The 27,066-nt window shown below is 37.4% G+C and overlaps 1 protein-coding gene across 16 annotated transcripts in view; it reads left to right on the top strand.

Moving 5' to 3' along the window:
- The window catches only part of LOC308071356 (uncharacterized protein), a 533,731-nt gene that overhangs the window by 171,689 nt on the left and 334,976 nt on the right, over positions 1 to 27,066 (top strand). For 15 of the 16 annotated variants that reach the window (XR_013931099.1, XR_013931100.1, XR_013931101.1 and 12 more), the window contains one exon: positions 2,185 to 2,446. The gene's annotated coding sequence lies outside the window, so the exon portion shown is untranslated. Of the gene's footprint in view, positions 1 to 2,184; positions 2,447 to 18,867; positions 25,377 to 27,066 lie in introns of all 16 variants that reach the window. The other variant, XM_080406668.1, reaches the window with a different exon arrangement.

Genomic DNA, 27,066 nt, shown 5'->3' with positions numbered 1-27,066 from the left:
CAGAAGTGAGTTGAATGAAATCTCATTTTATTAATTAGTGTTATTGTAGATCACAACACAGCACATAGATTGATATTTGATTCCTCTATAATTAATTGTGACAACAACGAACACGTGGAATTCATTTACAAGATGTGGACAAACTGAAACAGCTATCCTGATTCCTTTCATTGCTCAGGTTATTTCATACTTTTATCTCTGCAGAGCTGTAGAATTATATTGCTGTTTGGTCATATGTTAAATTAATTGTGACAAGTTAAAATAGATGTTAAAAACGAGTGTTCCTACAAATTAATTAACAGTTGATTAGTACAGTTTATATTTTTTCATAAGAAGTAGAATCACATATATTATGAGTACAAATGAAGGTTGAGTATTTCCACATACTGCAAGAAATTTTGTGAGTTGAAGATCATGTAATGATCTGTATTATGTAGAACTAAATTAATCTGCTTGCTTGTGTTTTAAAAAAATGTGCGAACATTTCTTGGAGATCTTGTACCCTAGTGCTTTCTCTTCAGCTGAAAAAAAGAACTTCAGAACATTTATGCCTCAAAAGGAGATTATTTTTTACATATTTACATATTATTTATGCCAAATAATATGAAATACTCTGAAGTATATATTAGGATGCAGCATATAGTTTATATGTACCACTGAATCTGATACTGGTGAATAAAAACTTATTAGTGAAATCCATTTGCCATGTCTGAAGACATTACAGTGAACAGTTTTACAGATCTCATTTTTTCAGATCTGAATTTTATTTCAGAAGCTTTGCAGTATGCTGACTAATGAAGAATTGTGGGAAAGAACACAAAAGTTGTATCAAAAAGAAAGAAACTTTCACCTGCAATTTAGAAATATCACACAAATCAGCATGTGGCTGTACACCTGTGCATATCAAACATGAAAACACATGCTCCCTAAAACACATTTTCAGATCACTTACTCAACGGTCTTGAATTTCTGACTTTTAGTTTAAACCAGGTAAGATGAGGTAGCCTGTTCAGCCCATGTTATTAAAGAAATTGGTTCACCTATTTGATTTCATGTCATGGTAGTTCCAACCATTCATTTATTCAATAAACAGTTTGGTATGTTCTGAGAAATAATGAATATTGATTAAAAAATCAATCACTTATTAAGAAACAGTCTAAGGGAAATTGTTTATCCAATCAATTTTAATTTTTGATTTGTTATTTATATTTTCCAATTTAATCCACCCCTCCCTTAGGCGCCCAAACTACCAAGCAAATCAGGAGGAAGGGCAGAGAGACACTGGCAGCAACTGTGCAAAGAACACAAACCCTAATGCATTCATTTTAGATTAGGCTGGTTGAAATAGGCCATAGTAAAGGAGACTGTGATTGAAAACTGTGGATACATTACCTCATGCACCTTTGGCAATTGGGCCGAAACTTTAAATTTTAATAGGATTTATTAGGCTCTCTGCTTCCTACCTATTACATCAGTCAACTCTGACGCTGTCAAAACACAATAGTTACAAAAATATTATGGGTTTCATCTGAGCTGGCAGCAATTCTGAGTGTGGAGGCTGAATGCACAAGGTGGTAAGAGAGACCTACACAAGAGCTCTGGAACATTTTTCTGTCCTCTTGACATGAGACCTAGGCCATGAACAAAGCTGCTGAATATTGCTTTCTGCAAGTGATGGCACTAACCATCTGATCTGTGTTTTGTCTGAACATGTGCAATAAGTCTAGTTTCATTGTGCATTACAGTAATAAAGAAGGCTGCCTTGATACTTACAGGCAATAGATAAATACTTCTGCATCCCCGGTGACTAGTTTACTCTCTTTGGGATTTTCACACGCAAGTTGGAAAAAAATTGTATTATGTCTGTCTCTGGATTTGCCTGAAGTTATGAATCTTCTTTCTCCACCATTGTGTAATCAAATGTACTCTCCTTTTTGGTAAAGCAGACATGTGCTAATCTCTTTATATTTGAAGTTAGTATTAACTAGCTTTTCTCACCTGGTGCTCTCCTATACCTAACATCATGTCAGAATGTTACTTTTCAAGAAATACGGAGTTACATGTGCAAAGCATGGGGGAGGTGTTTTAAGGATTTAAAGCCTCGCTTCTGGACTCCTTTTTGGGACAAGCACAATACTATAATGAAGAAACTTCATGTATATACATCTCTCTGTTCTTTCACAGGAAAGGATGTGAAAACTCTACCTGCAATCTGTTGTGCTGCTTTTGTGGGCCTTGAGTTTATACATAAAAACTCACCCTCCTGTGAACAGCTGAAAAGTGAGAATGCTTGAGCAAGAACCAAATAGGCAGAGCGGAAGGCCAGGGCTATGCGGTCTGAGATCAACAAGGGAAGGAGGGCGTCTTTTGTGGAGGATAGCTTACAAAAGGATGAGATACAGTCCTTGCATTGCCTTCAGCCTCTGTGGAAACCTAAGGCCCTGAGGTATGATTAACAGTGTTAAGTAATCACACAAAAACTTTATCCAGACTAGTTTTGTTGTTAATCTTTCAAGTATGGAAAAGTAAAGGAAAAACTAATGTTGGTTGGTGGTTGGTTTTTTCTCTCCAGTAAACACGCATCGTATATGAGAGTTGAGAGTTCAAATTATGTGTAAAAGCAAAACTAACGTTGCCTGGCTTGTGTACTTTCCTTCTGCCTTTTAAAATTCTGTGGGAAGTTTTCACTGGTCATGTTTATGAGAGAGTACCTATGGAGAGTTTTTATACTAAAGTTGGCTTTATCCATTACACTTCCTGGGATTCTGCTTGTTGATGACCTTCTCACTTTCCTATTAATTCATTTTTTCTTTTATCAGTTTTTAAGGCAGATGAGGTATGCCTTGCCTTTCATTTCCTTTTCCTCAGTTCACAAAATAACTTGAATCTGCTCTGTGATTGAACTAGGAAAAAACCCCCATGTTCTACAATGTCCTCTTTTTATGCTTCAATAATACAGATTGTAGTGTAAGAAATGATGAACAGGATGAAACCAAGTACAACATTTACATAAATGTTTAAAAATACTCAAAGATAGGAATACTTTGTTTTGCAACTCAAGGATGTACACAACAGGCTTCCCTAAGGCCTCTCATGGATCCAGTTCTATCTCTGACAACGGAGTAGCAGATACCATTTAAAATTTCTGGCTGACACCAATTGGGAAGTGTTTGCAAGGACTTGGGAGATTTGCTTTAGAATTCAAAAGATCTTTATAAATATTGGGGGAAAAGAAAAACAAGGTGTAATTCCAGGTTGCATGATCAGGACCCTCAGACTGAAAGTGAGGTAGAAAATTATTTCTTGAAGTGTGAGACCTGAGATGCAATACTTTGCCTGTTTTTTTGGTCAAGATAAATGTGGGCTGATCAAAGACTTATGAAATGGAACAAGCAAAACCCCTGGAAACTCATGGATTTACCTAGCTGAAAAAAGACTGAGGGGTGAATGCTATAAGCTCTAAATGCTTGCTGTGAATAGGATAATGACCAATTGTTCCCTATGTTCACTGGGAGCAGGGCAAGAAATAATTCTTTAATGTGATATTAAATATAAGGAAAGAAGCAATCTGTCAAACAGTAATGCTAATTGGGGGATGGGAGCAGCTGTTTAAGGAGGCTATGTAATTGTCATAATATTTAAGAAACAGGTTATACAGAAATTTACGGATTATAGCTTGTTTATAGTAGACCTTGCTTCAAAGTACAGAGCCGCACTGATTGACCTACAGAGCTTCTTGTCCTCCCTTCCCTCATAGCATTCTTTGATTAGTTTAGCTGCTGATTACTTCTCCCAGATTAAGACTCTGAATAAGAAATGGTTAAACCATTTGGAGACTGTAAATTGCTACTACTACCCATCATTTTTCATTTAATTCATGTCATTGCATCCCTGTATTTAGGGCCAGGTTTACATGTCATTAATGGACAGATAGAAGTATCTGATAAGATATAAGGATACTTTGGTACAGAGCAAGTCAGACTCAGGTGTTTCTGTGAATTTATCCATAAGACTAAGTGCATGAAAGGTTGGATCCAAACTCTCAGCCATTATTCCATGAAACCTTTATCTCCTGTAGATATGATCACTATAGAAAAAACTAACCAATATTGATTCTGCCTAAATTTCCATCTGATGTCATCCCAAGGTAATCAGTAAATATTCAGGAAGAGTAAGACAATACTGAATTGCTTCATGACTCTGAAAAATTAACAGCATTCAGTGTAATACATTGAAAGAGACCATTCCTATGCACATGGCCTCACCTTTCCAAAGAACATATTTCTATAGGTCACTATGAAAGAAGATCGAGAGATGGACGTGCTGTAACCCTTTTTCCAAGTTTGCAAAAGATTTTGATTAACTTGGAGCAGCAGTAAGCTTTATTTAAAGATAAAGCCCAAACACGGTATATATTTTCCAGTTCAAGGGTAGTTAAATTTAATGACATTACATTGCCACAAAACAAATGTAACAGCCTGGAGAACTGTGTCCACTGTTTGTTTTAAAGGAAGCCATGAATTTCAATGGAAAGTCTTGTAGAAAATGCATGATGATTAATCTTCTAGGGCAACTGTCCTTTTGAAAAACCTACATATATTCATCTTTCTATCTCATGACTCTCCCAATACTTGTAGGACTTTTCCCACATGGGCTCCCAGGTGTAATGCAGAGTAGTCCTGTTGCAGCCACTCCTCAGTGTAAGCAGTGAGGCTTGTTGTGTTTACAGCATCAGGCTTAAAGTGTAGTGCAATTAACTGACGTAGTAATAATTTTAAGAAGTTATTTGTGTTAACATCTTCTTCATGAAAACATAAAGAGCTGGTAAGAAAGTACATTTGTTCTTAATGAAAAACCTTGATTCATTAGGGCTCTATATGTTAGTCTCTGTGTACCAAAGAAGTCTAGACCCCTTGAAGTGTGATATGACTGGGTATCATTGTGAATTGTTCTGTCATATTTTCTGCATTATTCTGATTTTCTCTGTATGAATGGAATTGCATCCCTTTTTGCTTGACAGCAAAGACAAACATCAAGCTGTCCAGAAGATAGAGTGCCATTTTATTTCTGTGTTGAAATTGTTGATGGGATGGGCAAAACATCAGCAAACACTCAAGAAAAAAACCTCCTGACCCCCCAGTTATTCTTGCTGGCATCTTTAGATATTTTTAATAATAATTTCCTTTTCAAGAAATATTGAGTCCTATGTGTCAGAACAAAAACAAAAAGAAAACACAACCTCAAATTTTATTTAATTGCTGTTTGGTCAGAACTTGAATTTTACCATAATCCTAATTTAAATTAAATTAGTGCTCAGAATGTTTGTTTTCCCCACTAGAATCCTTGAAATTCAAGCAAAACATACTATACTAGAATCATTATGTTAAAAAGGCTATTTATGATTGTTTTAAACCAAATGGTTTAAACCAGCTTTATTCCCAGGCTCACATTAAATAGCATGCACGCTGCTGCTGTGTAATTGTGGTAACACATTTTAGAACGTTCCTTATGTGTACAGAATGGAGAAAAATCATATTACCACATTATTCAACATGAAAAACTATTAAAGCCTCCAATTCAAATATGCCTTTTTGAAGCTATTGAATTAACAGAGCTAGATTAAAATATAAATGCACTTGTTAAGTAATATTTTATTTTCAAACCCCATTTTCTCTTTATATTATTTATACAGTTGGTATGTTTGACCAGGAGAATTGATATATTGTCCTCAATAGGGTAAATATCCACTGTGATTGCTTCTTTAATTGCCAGAGCAATCTTTCGCCTTTCAAAGAAAGCAGTCAGTCAGTATTTAAGAAAGTCCGTTGCTGCCTCTCCAAGCACAGTGTTGTATCCAGAAGATGAGGCTGTCCTTCCTGTTTCTCTGTAAAATCACAGACCTGATACTTTGTGCTACAGTAACTTACTGCGAGAACAGTGTATTGCACCAACCTCTCCTTCTGTGCCTGTGCCCCTGTTAGAAAGGAGGCAGTCAGGCTTGCTCCCACCTAACACTGAGCTGTACACAATGTATTCTTTGGAGTTCATGGTTGAGTATCTTGATAACAAGATAAAAATACTGCATGGTGTTAAAAACATCAGAGATCAATTTACAAGGATGGAAAGTATAGTGTTTATTCACATTCCCAGGCACAAAACTGAGTATGTTCACTACACAGTTTGGGTGCTTAATAAGCCCAAGTCCCAGTGAATTCATTCTTGACAGTTATGAATGGTAGACTAGCTGCATTAAAGCAATGAGGGAGCTAACAGCAGGTTTGAAACTGGGTTTGAATAAATCATCAACCAAACATATAACGGCATTGTAACAGTAGGCCAAAACCTCTACAGCCATGTGATTGCTAGTTGCCAGGAGACCATGGATCTTGGGCATTCTGAAAATACTGAAATAATTTTAGCTGTCTCAAATTTATAGAATCTTTGGGAAAATCTAATACATTTAAATTTATTAAGATATAACTACTTTGTCAGGGTGCATATAAAGCTTTTAGAAAAAATATGGCTTTTAAACTAAAACAGTTTCTTTTGTACATTGATCAGCTTTCTTCTGTATGATTTATGATGTATTTAGAATATTTGCAAAATGTGATATAGTATTTAAAATCTTGACTGCAGTAATTCAATGCCTCTAATGAACACGTGTAAAATTATTGTTGTACTCTTAGGTGTGCATCTGCCATCCCTTCACTTACAGGGGTAACTTTATGCTTTAAAGTAGTCCAGTGGAGGTCAAATGCACTGCTTTCATGTTTAAATTTAATCACATTAACGAGCCTTTAAAAGCTGAGATCTGATATTCTCTTTGCAATTACCTTTCCTGCAAACAAACATGGTTAGTTTATGTCAGTGGTAGAAGTATTACATCAAATCCAAGGTTTTTTGTCCCCTTTTCTCAGGCAGAATTTTGCCAGGTGTGTGTGTGTATCTGTGCTATCCACGGCCGCAGTGTATAAGTGATAGACCTGATTTACAGTGGGATTTTTAGGCTGTGTTCTTATTTTTTGGAATGAAATGTTGAACTTAATTGAACTGAGTTAAACATATAGATGTTTATGTGTCTGATGTGTGGCCCCAGAGAGGAAGGAGAATGACTCCTCGTAGGCTGCTCATCTAGCTTGCAAGCCTTCTTCTGAAGAAGCAGCAACATGTGCTCATCACTAGCATTGGCTGCACAACTTGGCAGAAGTGGAGGAGACCTCAGAGACTGTTCAGAGCAGCTGAAAGATGGAGCTTTCTTTTTTTGATTTCTAATTCTGCCACAGATTTTCTATGGTATGACATTAGGCAGTTGCTTCATTTTCCTGGTAATGGGGAAGACTTACAAGAGTCAGGAGAAAGAATTGTTTGCTAGTAGTAAGGCTATTATATTTTATGATTATAAGTACAAAAGTAGTTGTTAACTTACATTAAAAGAAATAGCAGGAAAAAATCTGATGTCTCGTGAAGTGTAATTTCGTGGTGCATTTCAATTCTGACTTAAGTAGCTATAATGAATACACCAATTATATTCTTTTTGTAAACTGAATTAATACAGACATAAGAATTTCTTTCAACACAATATGTTTTTGCAAGAATTCAATCAATGGAGAGTTTCTTTTTTAGAAGAATTCCCTTTCTGTAAGACAGCAACATCATAAAACAGGCACTAGGCAAAGCTTGGGAGAGAGAAATGGAGTGAGTGAAACTAAGGGCATGTGAAGAACAGTCACTATCCAGCAACAGCAGCAAAACAGTTTCAATTTTCTGGATTATTAATTCAAATTCACACGCACATGCCAGTTAAAATTAAAGGCCTTTTTTTACTGCTCTAGTTTAAATTAAAGATTATATTCTGCTCCACAAGTCTGAATTAAATAGCTTATTTTGCACACCAAGCTCTCATTTTAAAGCTAATAAAGAAAAGACATAGCATGTACGTGCAAGCTTGAGACAGGAAGGGTCTAAATTACTACACCTGTTTCACTTGGGAGCTACTTTATTAGTGTTACAAAACTTGGCTTTCAATTTGGCAGTCAGAAGCACATTTAGAACAAGCATTTCTTTGTTTTGACAGAAAGGCTATGGTAAATGAATGACGTTTGAGCGAGGTGTGAAATGTGAAGGTACAAAATTAACTGGTAAGATAATTACTGTTCTAATTCTGCATAAACAAGCGTTTTGAAAATCATTAATAGTTCAGGGAAATAATGTTAGTGATTAAATAAGGTGGTTTGCATCACTGAGCACAACTAAGCTGCTTTAATTACATTTGAAAGCAAGGGAAAGCAGCTAATTAAAATTAGCACAGGGTTCCTGAATGACCAGCATTGCATTGTTGCCCTAACCTGTTTAATTGCTTGTTTATTAATAATATGTCTTTATTTTCCCCTCTTCTGCATTTAACAAAATTATTAAAGAAGCTAAAATGTGTAAAGAGAACCTGACTATGTATACTTACCAGAATATGCAATGCGGATACAACCCAGGGAATACTTACAAGGCAAGCCAACATCATTCAAAAGTGGTAACTTTTCTTCATATTGATAATGTTTTCTTCCTGAGTCACATTCATATGTCAATCACGTCCATGGACAAGAAAAATAGTCTTTGGCATGACTGCTGAATCCCAGCATTTTGTAGCTGCTTTATTTTTAAAACTTCTTGAGTATTAAATTGTTAGCTAAAATATAGGTAATAAATCTAAGAGTAATCAATAATGAATTATGGAAAACATGAGCAGAAATATCATCTAAATTAAAAGAAAGCTTTTAATGATGTCTCAGCCTTTTTTAACAAAGCTTGTGCTAGATTGACCATCTGCAATAGGTAGATTTGTTCTCAGAAAAAACGCAGTATTCCAAGGTTTCCAGCATGTTTGTCCATCAGTTAAGGAATATCTATATTAGACAACTAACTCTCTTCCTAGTCCCTCATGAGCTATTTTAAGTTTCACTTTATTAGCATAAACCTATAGGAAATACTTGGGAGGGGTGTTAATCTACACACTTTAAACAAATATACTCTATAATACAATGAAGGCAACTAAAAATAGAGTAAAATGCTAATTTATTTTTTCATATTTAGGTATAATCAAGTCAAGTTAAAGCAGACATGATGTTTTCCACATTGATTTAGTATTTATACTGTACCTCTGATGTGAAAGGCTCAGATGCATAATAATTTACATACATATACATTTTAAACAGTAAAAATTCATAAAAATATGAAGTTCTATAAGGAAAGGGAGCAGATCCCAAAGAAAGCAAACCATGGGAATTATGCTTATGGAACTGATAAGCAATTAAAACAAGAAGTTAATTTTAACTTCATGAATAGTAGAGAATATTCATCAGACATTACATACGTTATTTTATAGGTGCATATTTCTATGAACAAAGACAACGATTCTGCTCTGTGTTACAGGATGGTAAACAAAGATCCACAGATTTCAATGGGAATTTTCTGCTTCAATTCTACACACAGTATCTGATCAGCATGTTGATTATAACAGTATATAAGAGAAATAACTTTGAAGGTTGTAGAGAGAGAGTCTTGGCACGGTTCAAGTGGTTATGGTACTTGACATCCAAAGCACAGGAAAATACCCGGTATAACTTACATAAATAGTGGAAATCCTTGAGTACTTTCAAAAACATATTTTCCCAACTTTTAAAAAGTAAACAGCTAAACAAAAAAAGTAGAGAGAAAGGAAAAAGAATGGGATGAAAAAACCCCAGATTAAACAAATGATCTAATTAAGACTTACAAAGAAGTTTTAGTAGCATCACAACCATCTTGCATCATCAAAGGGATACATGACAACTTTTTTTAGTAATCAATGTGGTGTATAATTAATGGTGGCACTTCTTCGTGCTCTGGCAATGGATAAATAAGTTTGGTATTTCTTTTTAATTACATGTTTCCTTGGCTGCCTGTTAGGTCGTGGCCATCACAATTATGACTAAAACCTTTCATTAAACTTTCAATAATCTATTTTCTCAAGTTGGTATCTGTAAAATTGTAAAAGCCACAAAAAATCCACTGTATGAAGGACAGAGCAGCAAAACTATCAGACATTGTTCCTGCAAGTGATGTAAGGTATTTCTGTTCCTTTTCCCACTTTTATTCATGTAGGGTTCTGGTAAATGTGTTCTGGTAGATTTAAGTTGCAATGGTTTAACATATTACAGTCCCCAAATCATCTGTTCTGCCCCAATTTGGAGGCCCGTGCTCCAGTATTGGGATATATCCCCTCCCAGCTGCCATAGTCCACAACCTGCAGTATTTTTAGACTCATAAGGAGTGTGGGCCTGCATTTATACACAGGAGCATATTACACTACCTCTCTGCTGTGAGGAGGTAACCTCACATGGGTGGTAGTGATAACATCTTAAACTTTGCACCTTGTCATGGTTTAACACCTACCAGAGCCTTACTGTAGTTTACCAGTCTCCACCCAAAACACAATTTACCTATCTACTACTAATAGGAACATCTTTTCTCCTCCTTGACACATCATGCTTTTATCTTAGTTTTCAGAATATTGATGACATGTAAATGATATTGCTAAAAAAAATGTTTAAGATGGGTGGTGAATAAAATTGTGGAAGATGTTTTTTATTTCATGTGTCTCTGCTAGCTTTGGTTTAACCTGAAGAAGTTCTATGCTTTGGGGTGTTTATGTTACTAAAATATCTAAATGTGCCAAAATCTTTTAATTGTTTAACCCGGAAATATCCTGGAGTTGTAGTTGTGCTCTTAACCTTATTGTACAGAGATAATCTCACTCACTTGGCCAGGGCACAGAGGAAACAGTGACTTAAACTAGGGTCTTGTACAGTCAGACCTAACTCTGTTATTGCTGGCCAATATTGTCTTCCTCCCTCTGCAAGCCTTGGCTTCTTTGTTTACTTTTATCCTCAGTAAGGACATCATAGCATGCTATTGGAAAAAGTGGGCTCTTTGTAGAATAATTTATTCCTCTGGCATGTGCTAGCACTATAAATATCGTGCAGTTGAATTGTATTGATATGCAGAAAGGGCCAATCCTAAAATGTGATTGCAGGAGGTTCAACTACTCAGATGTTTGCTTACAACTTAATAGAGGCAGAGAAATAAATACTTGAAGCAAGAAGATCTGACTGACTGATGTAGTGCCAGACTTGCTTTTGGCATTTAGTGAGGTAAGCAAAGTACTTCCAGCATATGTTGGAAACTTCTGTATGGTACAACACCGCTGCTAGGTGCTTGTAGCCTCCCATTTCATGGTAGAACTGAGATTTACAGGGGAATAGGGATTTGGTAGTACTTATGTATTTATAATGCTGATGTATCAGAATGAAAAAAGATATAAATAGCTCCTATATTTATAAACAATTAAGGATATTAATTTTTGTGGCATCTAAAATATGCTGCCTTTATTTGGCATTAATGAAGAACACGATCATTTTGTAGAACATCCCAACAGAGGAGTCACAACTTCTTAGTAAAGAGTGTTAGCAGCTAGCGTGATCTGATTAACTGTGGCATTTCACTGTGTTATGGCAGTAGTGTTAAAAGAATGTGTTGAGGGAGTTTAATTGTTAAAGCTGCCATTTCTCTTGCCCCTTTGCTTCCTCATGGTCACTGCAATCATGACTAAAACCTTTCATTAACCTTTCTCTATTTAATTCAATCTTTTGAGCTAATAGCATTAGAACATGAGATCTACAAAATGTGTGTGCCATTTTACACAGAGAAGTGCCTCACCTCCCTGCTCTCTGTAGTTGGGGAAAAAGGTACAATATTTACTGGCTTGTTAAAAGCATGTTTTAAGGGCATGATTTTGAACACACTGGGCAGGTAGGCTTGTGATGTAAGACAGTCCTGGGTTTTTTTCCCCTTTTACAACACAGATAAGCACTGACAAGCTGAGTGAGTTTTGTGCTAATGGAGGGTATATAATTGGCGAAGCGCTGTGCCAGAAATACTCAGGCTAGGTGAGAGATGAAATAAAAATTAGTTAGAGCACACAACATCACAAAGAGGTGGAGAACCCAGTTCTGATGGGGTAATCAATTAGCTATATTATCTGAACATGAACAAATGATGCAAAGCACCTAACAAAGGCAGGCTCTCTGTAGCCAATCTGCAACCTGCACAGAAGCAGATGATGCTACGAGCTGCTTGCTGTCTTTGGAGAAAGGAGAGATTAGCAAAATCCTGAATACTGTTGGAAGGCTAGCAGGTCTTGTAGCAAATAGAGCTCAAACAAACAAACATGCTACTTGTATCTACCATTTTAGACTGGTTAAATGTCAGTAACGTTAGTGCCATCCCATGAGGTCTTCATTGCTCCTTATGATAAAAACCTTTCTAGGTTGCGTAGCTGATATCCGAGTACACCTGTCATGGAGCAAAGTGGGAGCATCATTAATCTACCACTGACCAACACCTCTAACCCAAATCTCAGGTCTTACAAAGAAGCACTGATGATCATGCAGTAGATGATTCATTTGTTTACAAAAAAAGGAAACAGTTGTCCAGTTTTGTATATTTTGCAGTCTTTAGCAGTTTTGCAATATGTTGCCACCAATTTATATGTGGAATATAATGAGCAGGGGTCAAGGGATCCATCCATGTTCCTTTCTGTAGGCTCACAATGGACAACTTCCATTCACTTCAGAGTGTACTCAAGAAGGATGAACCTAACGAGGCAAGACATTTAGTCCCAATTGTTGTTAAATATTAATCATGCTACGTAAAGTCCCCATAAGTTTCTGCAGGCTGAAACAGCAGCAGTATGTGGTATATTCTGAAACAATGCAGCATCTGTATTTGAAATAAATGTCATCTACTTCTGATCTAGAGACAAAAAAGTACATAAATGGAACAGCTGAATACAATCCAGTTTAAGTATTGTGATGGTGACAATGATATATGAGAGACAAGAATCTGGAAGTCTTTTGGAAATGATGGCTAATTAATATCAAGTGTACAGTTACGTGCAACATCATTAGTGAATTGTGTGGAAATGCCTAGGTTAAAACATAACCCTTTTTAACAGCCAGCTGGCCTAAAGCTGCCCCTGCTTCTCAGAGATGTAGACAGGGCCATATCGATCTGTGGCTTTGGGACTGTAGAAATAATAGGTAGTCATGGGCATCCAGTAAGAACAGCATTTATTCTAGGTAGAGCAAGTGAATATGAATCACTTGAGGAAGTCAGCCCCTTAATTTGGCAACCAAGTCAATATATAGGTCTTCCCAGGCTGAGACCTAATGACATAAAAAAAAAAAATCTCATGTTCTGACTCACGATCCTAATTCATTCCTGTTGTACCTTGAGCAAAATAAGCCAGACGTGAAAACAAGTCATATCCTCGTTTCAAGGAGGGCTTGTGAAGCTGTTTGCCATACGTAGGCATAACAAGTGCATGCCTTGCTAATTTCACAACATAAGGTTGTGAGATGCACATCAGACCTCATCATCTAACAAGACAGATTTCATTACAATAAAGCAGAGAGACTAATGAAACAAACATGAATGGATTTTGAGACTTTGATACTCGTAACTTTCTCTCATATGAATGTGGTAGGGGGATATGGAAGAACTCTGATTGACTTTACTGGGTCAGGATTTTACTCATAGAGAAAAGAATTAAAAAACCCGAACATTATGGAATCTGGTACAGCCATAACAACTTTGCCTCATTGCTACCATAACTGTGCTTTACAGGAGTTATCTGCATAAGGTAAGAAAATAATGCAGACATCTAATAAAGTCAGACAGACCACTGTCACTGAATTTGGAAAGCCAAATCAAAAAATATCCAATCTAAACAAATTAAAGGCATAATTGGGATGGTGCTTAGAATGCCAGTTAGAAGAAAAGAGCAAGCCATCATGCACTGTAAATAAATCAAAATGAACAAGTTCATCTTCTAGAAGGCACATTAGTTGCCAATACAATGTCTATAAATGACTGGAGAAAAGTTAGTGTTCTTGTAACTAACATCAGCAAAACCACTTTGGTAGGGAATCAAAGAACGAGAGAAGTATTATCCCAGCAGAGTAAATGATAGGCTCGAATGGGAAAAAACACATGAAACTGACATTTTTGGTCAGTTCTCACTTAATGGATTGAGTACGTAGCAAGCACAGAAACAGCAAGGACATATGGACTGATTCACTTACCAGAGCCTAGTAGATAATTTCCATGTTAAAATTTTGAGTTACCTTTCCTGTGTTCTAGTTACTAACGTTGTGTGACTTAGTGGTACTTTTTAATCAGTATGTTCTCTCTAGTCTGCTGCCTAGCATTTGTGCCTAATCCTACACTTTTGGAAGTTGTTGGTTGAGCTCCTACAGTATTAAGCAATTATTAGTGATGTCTCAGAGCTGTACTGAGTAGTTCTAATTAACATCTCATATGTCAAATAATGCCTTTTGTGATGGTCAATTTATGTCACTATCTGCCTACTAGTAAATGTGTTCAGACTACTAGTCCATCTTCAAAGCCAATGAAAAAGAGTGTTTTTTAGCATTCAATCCTGTCAGCCTTCTAGATTTTCTACTTGTTTCAGTAATAGTAGCACAAGTATTTTTTCTCATAGAGCTATAATGGCATGAATTGCACACGTCTGTTCTGAAGTCACCTGGCTTTGGGGTGTTAAGCAGGACCTTTAACATTGTTATTTGTGTTTAATTTTACACGGCATTGAAATGTTACCTTGCCCTAAGCTGTGGAAGACAGTGCTATCCTTTCCAGTAGCCACTTTTTAGCACCCTGTCCTTGCCTCCATAAGCCTGAAATACCAAGCTTGGAAATCTGCTTCTGGCAGAACAAGATCTCTTCATCTTTGAGGTCACGTTCCAGGCTTTTGTTCAGTCTCAAGTTCGGTTTGGATTTATCTTCAGTATGTCTATTTGAATATTCAAAAAATCATCAGCTAGTCTAATTTGTTTTTTTTTGAAGTCGTGTAAAAGACTGATTTGCTTTGACAGGTGGATCAGAAACAGAATTGTAGCTATTTTATCTGGACCTAATTAAGCAGCCTTCATTACTGGCAGGTATGTGTTTGTGATGACTAGAAATTAGCTTGATTGGAATTAAAACTCAAAATATAAGGCATTGAATTGACTTGTTTTTAAAAAATATACAGTTTAAAAATATATCTGTGAAGTACATTTTTAAATACGGCAAGTGCATGCCTAGATTTTAAATATCTCATCATGCCCAACTCCACTTTGTATTTTATGTTAATGGCACTTGTCACAGGTATTCATGAGGATATTGCCAACTCTTATAAAATGGCAACACACTAGTTCAGAACTACAAGACTTTAATAAAACATTAGCAACAGTCCTTTTTCCTCTTGCAGGCACAGAATTTCTGCAGTATTTTGAGTAGTGTATTTGGGGTGAATTTCAGTTGTACAAATGAAGACAGCATGAGGCAGATGCAATGGTTATGCCCTCAAAGAGGGTTTTTGTAAGCCCCAAAGTAATGGCTGTATGTTGATCCTCTTTTACCTTCACAAAGACCAGTTATTTCCAACTGGTAAAATAAACATAAGTGTACACATGTATATCCATACTGCTAAGATACTTGAGTGCATATTGCACTGCAGAGCACTTTTATATCGTAGTTTTCTATGGCTGTTCTGATTATGAAGAGTTTAGGGCAAGGCATCTTGGAAGAGATTTTTCAGAGCAATTGAAACATTGCTCTGAGTGAGTACTAGACCTAGTTCAGCAGCTTTTGGTATGGATATGACATAGCTGTGAAGAGGGGAGCATCATGGGGAGAGGAGAGAAGAGTATTGTAGAATCACAGAATTGTAGAATTTAGGTTTAGGTTGGAAAAGACCTTTAAGATGATTGAGTTCAACTGTTAACCTAAACCTACCAAGTCCACTGCTAAACCATGTTCCTAAGCACCCCATCTACATCTTTTAAATACTCCCAGGGATGGTGACTCAACCACTTCCCAGGGCAGCCTGTTCCAGTGGTTGACAACCATTTCTGTGAAGAAATTTTCCCTAATACCCAAGATAAACCTCCCCTGGTGCAACTTGAGGCTGTTGCCTCTCATCCTATCACTTATTACTTGGGAGAAGAGACCAACACCCACCTTGCTACAACCTCCTCTCAGGTAGTTGTAGAGAGCAATAAGGTCTCCCCTCAGCCTCTTTTCCTCCAGGCTAAACAACCCCAGTTCCCTCAGCTGCGCTTCATAAAATTCATGCTCCAGACCGTTCCCCAGCTTTGTTGCCCTTCTCTGGACATGCTCCAGCACCTCAATGTTGTTCATGTAGTGAGGGGCCCAGAACTGAACACAGTGTTCAAGGTGCAGCCTCAGCAGTGCTGAGTACAGGGGGACAACCACTGCCCTTGCCCTGCTGGCCACACTGTTTCTGACACAAGCCAGGATGCTACTGGCCTTCTTGGCCCCCTGGGCACACTGCTGGCTCATGCCCAGCCGGCTGCCAACCAGCACCCCCAGGCCCTTTTCCACGAGGCAGCTTTCCAGCCACTCTGCCCCAAGCCTGTAGTGTTGTGTGGGGCTGGTGTGACTCAAGTGCAGGACCCAGCACTCCTTGTTGAACCTCATACAACTGGCCTTCGCTCATCAATTCAGCCTGTCCAGCTCCCTCTGCAGAGCCTTCCTGCCCTCAGGCAGACCAACACTCCTCCCCATCTCAGTGTCGTGGTGAGCTAGCAAGCAAAATAAACACAGCTTTCTTTCAAATAAAGAATAATAGTGGAGCAATGTTTTCTATGCAAAAGGGAAATATTGTATGTTTATCTTAGTTTCAAGGACCTTAAATGCTGCAAAATTTGTTAAAAGTCCAAATGGTGTTTCTGAGAGGCATTTTGCATTCTTCCCTATAGATAACAGTTGTGAAAAATCCTGTGTTAGAAAGGTAGCTCCTTGGGACAGGATATCTAAGGAGTTCAAGCTATTCTGCTTATTGTCAACACTAATATAAGAGTAGAATATTCTCCTTTTCAGCCTCAGATGATAGCAGACTAGTGAGGACTGTGTTTTTCCAATTACATCCTTTAAACTATATTGTGTAGGGGCACGCAGCACTCATGCCAGTTACATGAACAGGGAAACAGTTTGTCCTTCTGGAGGACAAAAATACATATATGCAAATCTTTCAGTTCTCTTTACCTAAGGAGAGGCATTAAACATGACCATGACATCAAAGACTAACTCTATGAATCTGTAGTGCATTTCTGCTGGATAAAATGAGTTCTGTTTTAACAGTTTCAGATATAACTATTACCAATTTAACAAAGCATGTTTTTAAGCTTTGAATTTCCAAAATGTGTCTAGTTAAAAGTCTCAGAGTGAGAGTACATAATAATAATGCAACAGATTGTTTTAAATCAAACATGAAACCAACTAAAACAGCAATAAATGTCCTCCTGTTTTCTCGGTGAATAACTACAGTGTTAGAATAGCCCCCAAAGAATTGAAATTTCTGCTGTGTTTTCTGCCTCTTTCCCAAGAAGAGCTTCTTGCTTGTGTGAGATGAGTGTACATATTAGTCAATCCAAAACCGTCTGGTAGTTCCTACTGATAGACTGATTTTTCTAGATAACTTCTTATGCATGAAACCAGGACAAAAGGTCTTTACAGGGCTATCTGTGGAGCAGTGTGTAAACTGCAAACCATTTCCCCTCAGAGAACTTTTGGACTGGGGAAGTCCAGCAGCTGCCATCAGTAGCAATTATCTGTGGATAAAATACCACTTCAGAGTATGTTTCTGTAAGTGAATTAGAAATGCCAAAGCTAAAGCACTATGATAAATGCAAAGTGAAAGTAGGCAGTGTGGTCCTGAAATGTGCTGATCTAGGAAAGAGTCTTGGATTTTGTTTTTGTCTTTATTGCTGGATGATCTAGGGAGTTTGTGTCATCTGTGTGGTTCTGTTCCATATCAATGGGAGTGATACCTGCTTGCTATTGTAATGTGATTGGAGATCTGTGTGTATGCACTAAGTATCATAATTTTCATGTACTGACGTTAAGAAGCAAGAAAGCCTTCTCTGGAAAGCACACTTTTTCCATAGTTCATTGGAAACTCAATGTGCTTAAGCATTCTTGGGATGTGAAGAAAGGTATTTCACAGAACGTTTTGCTGGGTTGACTTACATGCCTTTTCTTCGTGCCGTCACAAACACCTGTTTACAAAACTCCTATTGTATTAATTGTATTCTCTTACACATTGGTCAGTGACTGTGAACCTTACTCAGTAATGACTTGTGCTCTAGTTAACAAGGAATTCATTTAGAATGGGAAGGGAAACAAATCAACGGAGTGCACATATCATTAGTTTCATCCCTCAGATATTTCTTTTCCCATATGCATTTAGCTAACTGTACCAGGCTATGATCAATGTGCAGACCATGAAAACAGACAAAACCAGCTGAAAAAGCAACCTTGTGCCTCTTTTAGAAAAAGGAAAAACTTTTCCAATTGATTTAGTGCTTCATAAATTAGTCTAGGGACAGCTTTAAATTGTGCTCTTATTATGCATACAGGATTCTACTCATCTAATAATTTTGCTATTCAATAAAAAAAAAAAAAAAAGATGTTTTGAATAGCAACCAAACATGCCATAAAAATACACTATCCACATTCTGCAAAGAGTGAAAATGTAAATGAATGGATTGAAAATGTCCCCAGTATGATTTCTCTCTTGTTGACTTTCCGATTTAATTTTTCATGGGGAAAAAGATGTACTGGGAAATAGGATGCATGATCTACAAGTAGGAGTTTAGGGAAGTCATTATATACCCATTAGTTATGTGCATTTATTAAATCTGTCTGGTAAAATTAAGGGAGCTAAAATTTTACATATTTATTTCTATCTAGTGTACCTAGTGTATCTTGTATGCCAGTCAGCATTTAATATAAGTGAATTAACTGACCATATCAGAGAGCAGAAGCCTTGAACTGGGAAGGATATACCCACTGAGGAAACTCTCCTTCGATCCTGTGGTTGTGGTCCCTGGGTGAGTTTGGGATACTAATCATTTTCATTTAAAGATCAAAGTATTTTATGACTGTCTTTCAAAAACTATAGGAAATATAAACCACTACTTCCGCAGCATTTTCATTTGAGCTCTAGGAAATCATTCAGGCTGTCCTGGAAAGGGGCACTGAATCTGTCTGTAATGGTGTTTGGCCGGTGCATAGTCCTACGAGGCTTTACTGTGGCTATACGACCAGTTATTCATCCCCTAAGGCCCGTGGTGGTGAGAATATTTATTTACTTAGATACTATCTTAATCAAAGCAAAGCCAGAAGAGCTCCTTAGACTGCATATCTTGGCCTGAGTCTATCCAGTAAGGGCCCTAGGGTTTTTAGTAAGTACCCAAAACTCCCTTACATTAACCAGTTTTCCCAGTTTAGACTTACTGGTATTCATGGGAGATGCCAGGTTTTACATCTCAAATTTTTACTGGTCAAAAAAAGGATACAAATAGTATCAGTAATAGATGCTTATTTTATTCCTTTCCCACAGGAAAGGGGATTGGGGACTTCTGCTAATACTGCTCTTTGCTTTTGGTGTGTCTGTTCTCTATTATAGTAGCATCCAAATACGATTAATGACCGCAAGGAAAGGGAAAGCAATGGACAAATAAACATTTGCTAGTCACAGACCACTTGGTTCCCTCTGGCATGGTGGAATTTAAACTCAAATAGGGTCAGAACTAAATTTTCTTTTTAAAAAATGCTCTGAAGATCCTAGGTATGGATGCCTTAGTCTTTCCTTGGTCATGTCTAAAGACCTGGTAAAAGGGCTTTCTGACCATAAAAGTGAATGACTCAAGTCTGGAAAGAAGGAATCAGTAAGGTTACATATAATGCAGCACAGGTCCTGTCAGACACTGCCAATTCCTGGTCCCTGTCCCTGCAGTCTAGGAAGAACCAAGTGAATGTGGCCATGAGAATAGTGGCTAACGTCATAACAGCATGGAGCTATTGCCAAAGCTGAAGACGTTCCCCAGATGTTTCACGTATTCCAGTGGGAATAAAACATTTATAGTTTTGCTGGCATGTATTAGCAGCAGCAACAAGGATCTGGTTCAAAACCTGAAAGATTCCTCTGAAAATTAGCAAACCCATCAATCTGAGCCTCGTCTAAGTAAACTAGCTAAAATAAAATACTCTTGCTAACTGCCCTTACTGGGCAATAGTTACATTCCTACAAGCACTGACTAAGCACAGGACAAAGAACACACAGTTCTTTAAAAGAATCTTTGAAAGAAAGAAACTTCAGTTTTGGCAATCACAGCCTTAGTTTATATGAATAGTAGGTTAAAAAACTACCCCGTAGTCGCAGAAGTGCATTCTTCGATCTTTTGCACTTTTTTTTAGCAGCCTCTGTAGAAAGAGAAGGTGGCAAATGATAGACAAATGATTGTTGATACCCTGTTTCCTGCACACCCTTCCCTTCCCTTTTGTGTATTTCTTGTGCAGTCCATCTATGATTGATTAAGTCAGAAGGTTTACAAGTGATGTTTCAACCCTGGCTTGTAGGTTTTATGGCTTGTAAAGGAAAGTGTTCCCTATCCTTTCCATCTACCTTCCTTAAGCTTCAATGCATCTCTGGGGTGCCACTACCTGTGCTTGGGATCGCTGGTCTGGTTATGTAGCTGATAGCCTTGCTCTTGTTATGCAGAGTATGTCTTGCTGTTGTTGCTGCTCCTTCTGTGTTTCCCTTATGATGCTGCATATGTTTTCTAAAGATCTGGCCTCACTGCATTAGTGGTTTCGACAAGGGTTTGCCAGGGGGAGGTAGGGTTTGCCTGCTGCCCATACTGCTTTGTTCTTATGCCTTGTGACCCCAGTAAATGGCTGCTGTGTGGGCATGGTCAGAATGGTTTAAGGGAAACTTCGTGTGCAATAATGGATAATGGGGTTTCTTAGAGCTTGTTCTCGCTGCCAGGCTATAGACATCCTCTCCCTTTCTTTGTCCCAAAAGATGTTTAAGCAGTTTAAACAAAGTAGAAGAGCCTCCGCAAGCAATACTGAGAGAGACTTGCCTCTGAGGATCTTACATTGCCTGGGAGGAGGAGACCCAAGTTCAGTCATTGCTCCAAATCAGACAGGGGAGCTGGCAGTGTGTCCTGAGTATTACAGCAACAGCTAGATTTACTAGGCTGAGTGCAGCAATATGGAACCTCCAGCTTGCCCCGTTCTGTGTGGGTTTGGCAGTGCTCTGTAGACAGCTATCTGATGAACTCTGTTGAGGTGATGGATATGTGTCTAAGTTTTGAAGGCTGCCATGTCTCAGTGTGGATCAGTCACCAAGCTGCTTCACATGGTCACATTTAAGCAGTTTCCAGCCTTGCTACAAGTAGAAATTCAGGGACCTTTGTGAAGGTATTGCAACAGAACAGTGATTTCTAAAAATCCCAATGGGACTTAGAGAATGGATTTAAGAATCTAAATCACTTTCACCCTCAAAGTGTGATGCCAATAAGGAAGTAAGAACTACCTGTTCTTATCTGATGTCTACCTGGCAGCCTAAAAACACTGAAATGTTCCTCAGAAGGTCTCATCACTAAGAGATGCAGAATTCTAAGGTATAATAATTTCCTGCCTCTACACATTTTCATAAGCTTTAAGGTTGGACATGAAACATAGGCCAAAGGTTTTCTCTGAATTAATTCCTCCTTCAAGTCCTATAGCTGTGATAGAGCTAGAAAAAGTATTTTGGGATGACATCCAAACCATAGTTCTCCTTTGCTCTGAATGATCAGTCTGTGATGCTCAGTTACCAGAGAGACAGAACATAGAATATGTAAAGGATTCTGATAATATAAAGTTTGTCTGAAAATGAAGGACTTTGATGAAAATACAATTAGTTGTATGCGTTAGGTTCGGTGATATTTATTTTTAAGATGTGAATAAAATTAAAAAACATTTGGGGTGTATTTTCCAAAGATAATTGACTATTTAGCAAAGTTAGAAAGGGAAAGTCTGCCATTGTTCAGACACATGACTCATCGCTGGCATTCATTTTTCCTGGGGTAACAGGAAGCAGGGAATTCAGAATTCTGGTTAGAGTCCTACATAAATTACTTCATATCTAGTGACATGACCTCCTGAAGCAGCAGTATGAGCTGCAAAGTGTCTTGTAGTTCTTATTTTATTTTTGTCTGCCAAGGCATCAGAATTACCTCTTCTAAAACTCAATAAAAAACAGGTAGTGGAAAAAAAAAAGGAAAAAGAAATTTAAAAGGGAAAGGTATGAATTTCTGCAGTTGAAAGAATAAAACCCAACAGACAGCAGTGAATTTTATTTGATTTTTTTCTGAATTTATAGAAGGCAATTAGATCTTTTGAGTATAGAAACACAAAGGATTCTCTGGGCAGAGATAGTGTGATGTTAGTCCATATGGTGTGAACTCTGTGGTTGGAGCTTCAAGGGTGCCGGAGTAGCATTCAGATACCTGGAAGAGGCCACACTCTTCCAGTAGAGCATTTGATGCTATTCAGTCACTGGCTAAGACATAATGACTCCCAAGGCACAATGAATATTAGCTCTGTTTGCTGCAGTTCACTGGACTAGTTCTGAGACTGCAGAACTTTTCATGTGATGGTTTGAAAGTCTGCCTGTGTAGACGTGACATTACTAAACTAAAAAGTAACCTCTTTCTTTCCATTTGGTGCAAGCATAGCCCAAAAATCCCTTTCCTGTAATACATCCAATTGAAATAATGACGCTGAATGATGAACAAGTCCACCTCCACCACCACATGTAATTAATTTGCATCCCAAATACCTGACTAAGTCTTTGCAGGTAATTGGTAGTTGGGTAATCTGCCTATTAATTTCTTCATTTCTAGCCAGTCTCTAGTTAATAATCAATAGTCCTCTCTTCTAACAAAGAATGGCCTTGACATCTTGGCCTTTGTGCAGTGTTAAAATAACATTGATCGTTACCATTATCATATGTCCTTGATATACTGTATAAGGGCAAGGATACAAGGATCTTACAGTATAGTAACACTTAATAGGCTTGGTTAAATAATTGTGATTGGCCAAAGAAGTATACATGGTTTTCTGGGCAAAGATGTGTGGGAGAGAATTAATAGCATGTTGTATATTTGTTCTATCTGCAAATCTAAATAGAAGAGAATCTCCCCAAAGATATATGGAAGATTGTACAAAGACATGTGAAAACATTCTATATCATAGACTTGAGCTGGAGATGGAGTTTTGTTTCTCCTTATTGCATTGGACATCTCTGAAGAAAAGATCTTTCTCACTCTGTAGTTGAGTACTCCCACTGGTCATTTCTCCTTTCTATGGTTTGGGTGAACTCTCACCAGTTTTAGTATGGGGGGAAGTGTGTGGATAGCACATCAACTGTAGTAACTCAGTTTTTATTTTTTTTGTTTTGTTCTTTCCTGTTAGTCTCCTCCCACTATTAGAGCTTCAAAACTTTTATCTATTGCAGGAGCTTCTTTTTTCCTGAGAGAATTCAAAATATTAATTGTATCCTCATGGACTCTTTAAGTAGAACTTGAGAACCGTTTTTCATCAATGACATACTACAGACCAGAGCAAGGTCTATATTTGGATCTTTTGACTAAGGTACAGTGTCTAATTTCAAAAGTAATGGTACTGTAGGAATTATTTTACTATTCTTCGATAATAATAAGATCTTTTTCTGCTTCCAGAATTTATACTCTGCTATTAAATAGGGAAAATCTTTTGTACAGAAGGTGTAAAGTTACATCACTGTCAAGCCATTATATATATATATATATATAAAAAAAAAATAAGGGGTCCTGTGCTAAGCTTAAAAATCAGAAATGAGTTACATTTAAAAGGTCTACTGCAAAAGGATGGTACCCGCTGGCAAAGACTTCCACAGCAGCCTACAGAAACCCTAACTTGGTTTGGTGTTGCAAACTTGGTTATGGTTGACATTTTTGTTTTGAATGTCAATTTCAAAAGCAAGGTTTCTGGAAATGGCATTAAAACAAGGACTTCTGAGTTTTGTTGAAATAGCTATGGGAATTCATGCCTTTGTTCTGGAATGTAAACATAATCTCCAAGTACGGTTTGTTTTGTATCTATAAATACACTTATGTTCATGGGAGCAGAAGAATTAATATAACATTTTTTTTTTTGAGAATTGATAGATGTGTTTATAAATATACCCAGCTGCATTATATCAACACAGGTTATCTACCCCAAGAGTAAGTGGAGTGTGCATAATTCATACTAGTGTGTTTGTTGCAACATTACCTGTGGACTGCACAGAGCAGTTTGGGTGAGATGAGAAGGGGAGACCACGGCTGCCTGGGCGGTGGGTGCCTGGTGAATGAAATAAGCTTAAGCTTTTTGAGATCCCTAAACCAAGGTATAACATTTTAAATTTATGTTCGGTATTTTGTATGTGTGTATAAAATACAGGTTGCTGTTTAAAAATATTAGAGCAATTTGTACCAAGTGTGCACAAGAACATCTTGTACGTGGGCTGAATTAGCTAACTGTACTCTGTGTTTCTCTCCACATACGTGTGGTGATCTCCTGCAGAAAAGAGCTACAGCAGCTGTATGATATGGTCCTTTACTGACTGTCAGAAGAGGGACAGAATCCTAAATAATTGTCATTAGATTATTTTAAGACTCCCAAATATTCCATTTATATCTTAAACATTTTATAAAAGTATTTTATAAAATTTTGGATGCTTGAAAGTGTTTAAAGTATAAGGTAGTAGAGCCTCTTCCTTCAAACACCATTTTGGTTTTTCAAAAGTGAATAAATAAAGGGACTCATAGCACTTGTTTTGAGTCTTCTCAGTACTATTTATAAGTGGAGCGAGAGCAGTTATTATTATCTTTATAAATATATGGCACTGCATGGCCTTGATACCCAATCATGTCCGTTCAAAGAATGTCTAGTGAACAAAGGAGCTGGTCTCAGGGCATGAATGTTATCCTGGAGCAACTACAGGATACAAGCCTTGTCACTTCTTGTCTCATTTTCATTAAGAAAATCATGTGTTTTAGCTTTAGGGTGGTGGTGATGAATCAGCCATGTGACTAAGGGCAGGTGGCCATCTTAAAGCAGCTCTTATCCCTAGTAAAAATAAGAATTAAGGGGCAGGGGTGGGGAGCAGGGGTGGGGGGGGTGGGGTGTGCCGCTCCATAAAATGTTCACTCACTGGGCTGCCACGAAGTAAATATTTTTACAAATATATTATTTACTACAGGGGAAGCTTTTCCTGGAGAAGGCAGATAAATGTGCTTGCTGTGGGAGCTTTATGGCCACTACAGGCCCAACTGTCATTCCTTCGGTACTTCCTGTCAGTCTGACTAAACTCTGTCATCCTTCAACCCAGTTTAAATTAACAGGTAATTTGTAAATGTCACTTCAGGTTAGGCCGCTCATTTTGTTTCTACTCTACCAATGCAAAGTCTAGGACTAATTTTTCTTGTCTTCTTTTAATAGGATTTTCATTTATAAATAGAATTATGTTCTGAAAATAAATTACAGTAAGTGATGCACAGAACTGGTAGCAGCAGCACTTTCATAGAATTTCAAGCACCTACATCAGAAGAGATTAATAAAAACACTTCAAAGGCTAAATTCTATTTAAGCAGAAGACAGCTTTTGGTTAATATTTAATCTGAGTAACTGAGATCTTGGTTGAAAATATAATTTTTTAATATCTAAATTAATTTGCAAAACAAAACCATTAATTTTGCCTGAGAGCTTTCACAGTGCAAAAGTTTCAGTAATTTATTTGAAAAAAAAAAGTTAAAATGTAATTCTGTAGTAAAAGTTCCTATTTTAATATGGAATTTATTTCTAATGCAATATATTATATTTGATCAGCAATACTGCTCTAAGTCTATACTTTTTTAATGATTGCTAATGCACTGAGCTGGATAAGAAGAAGAATCAGACTTTTCATGATGTTTTTTAATTTGTAAAAGAGATTGCTTTTAGGTTCAGTATTGACAAATAAACATCACCCATTTCTTTAAGGGTGGCGTACAACTGAAAAAAGTACCATTTCCCTGTAATATAGGTATGTATGATAGGAGCTGGTATAGTATTTTTCACTTACATGATTTCTGAAGTGTTGTATTTATAGTATGTGCTTTGTTCACCTCCTAGTGAACAAATCTCATACCCAAGTGAGCTGTGGGAGCTGTTTGTATAGTGAGACTCCAGTGCCTGCCTTCTGCTTTGTGGTGGTAGGAGGCATCTTCTATCCCCCCGCGCCCTCCAGGAAACCTTGCATCTTTCTAGCAGAAAAAGAGACTCAGTTCATGTGTGGAAGGGAATCTCAACACCTTCTGATCCCAGTAAAAGTTTTCTAGGCTTGGGCAGGGACTTGACCGTCTCCTTATAGCAAAATCCATTGTCTGATCCTCTTTTTTGGCTTCAACAGTAGCCAAACTCAGGTGCAGGGAGTGCAGGCCAAAAATCCAGTTATTTTCTTTCACTAACCTCTCTCCACATTCATTTTACACTCTTCTGCTGTCATCCCATTTACTTCTTTTCTGCACACTCTCACTGCTGTTACCTTATTTTTCTTTTCATTCCTTACATTAAAGCATTTATCTGCATTTTTGTGACCCTTTTTATTCCTGTTGTTTATGTTTCTGAATTCTTCCAGCAAGACCCTTTTAATATTCCATCAACACCCAGAAGTGTTCTATAGTAGTTGCACAGATGTTTTGTAGGAGATACATAACAACCAGGATATCTGGAAGAAGACAAAGGTATTCACTGTGCATAGTGAAGCAGTAGCAAAGATTCTTCTCAGTGACTTGATGAGCAGAAATTCAAGAACCATAGCAAAAAGGTTTGGCACTGGGCCACCGGTGATGAGTGATTACATTGGCTGCTCCTCTGGTAATTAACATATAAGAGAGATCTACATGGGAGATTGCAATATAATATGACACAAGTTAACTAACTCTTCGTTAGAGTTGGATCCTGTAAGTTGGCTTCAGTGTGACTGTGCTTTAAGACAGACAACATCTGTATTCCTTAAAATCTCATGTCTGGATCCTAGTTAAACCTGTAAGC

The sequence above is a fragment of the Falco punctatus genome, assembly GCF_963210335.1.
Source record: "Falco punctatus genome assembly, chromosome: 11".
In the NCBI taxonomy this organism is placed as follows: domain Eukaryota; kingdom Metazoa; phylum Chordata; class Aves; order Falconiformes; family Falconidae; genus Falco; species Falco punctatus.
This window is presented reverse-complemented; position numbering and strand designations above follow the sequence as displayed.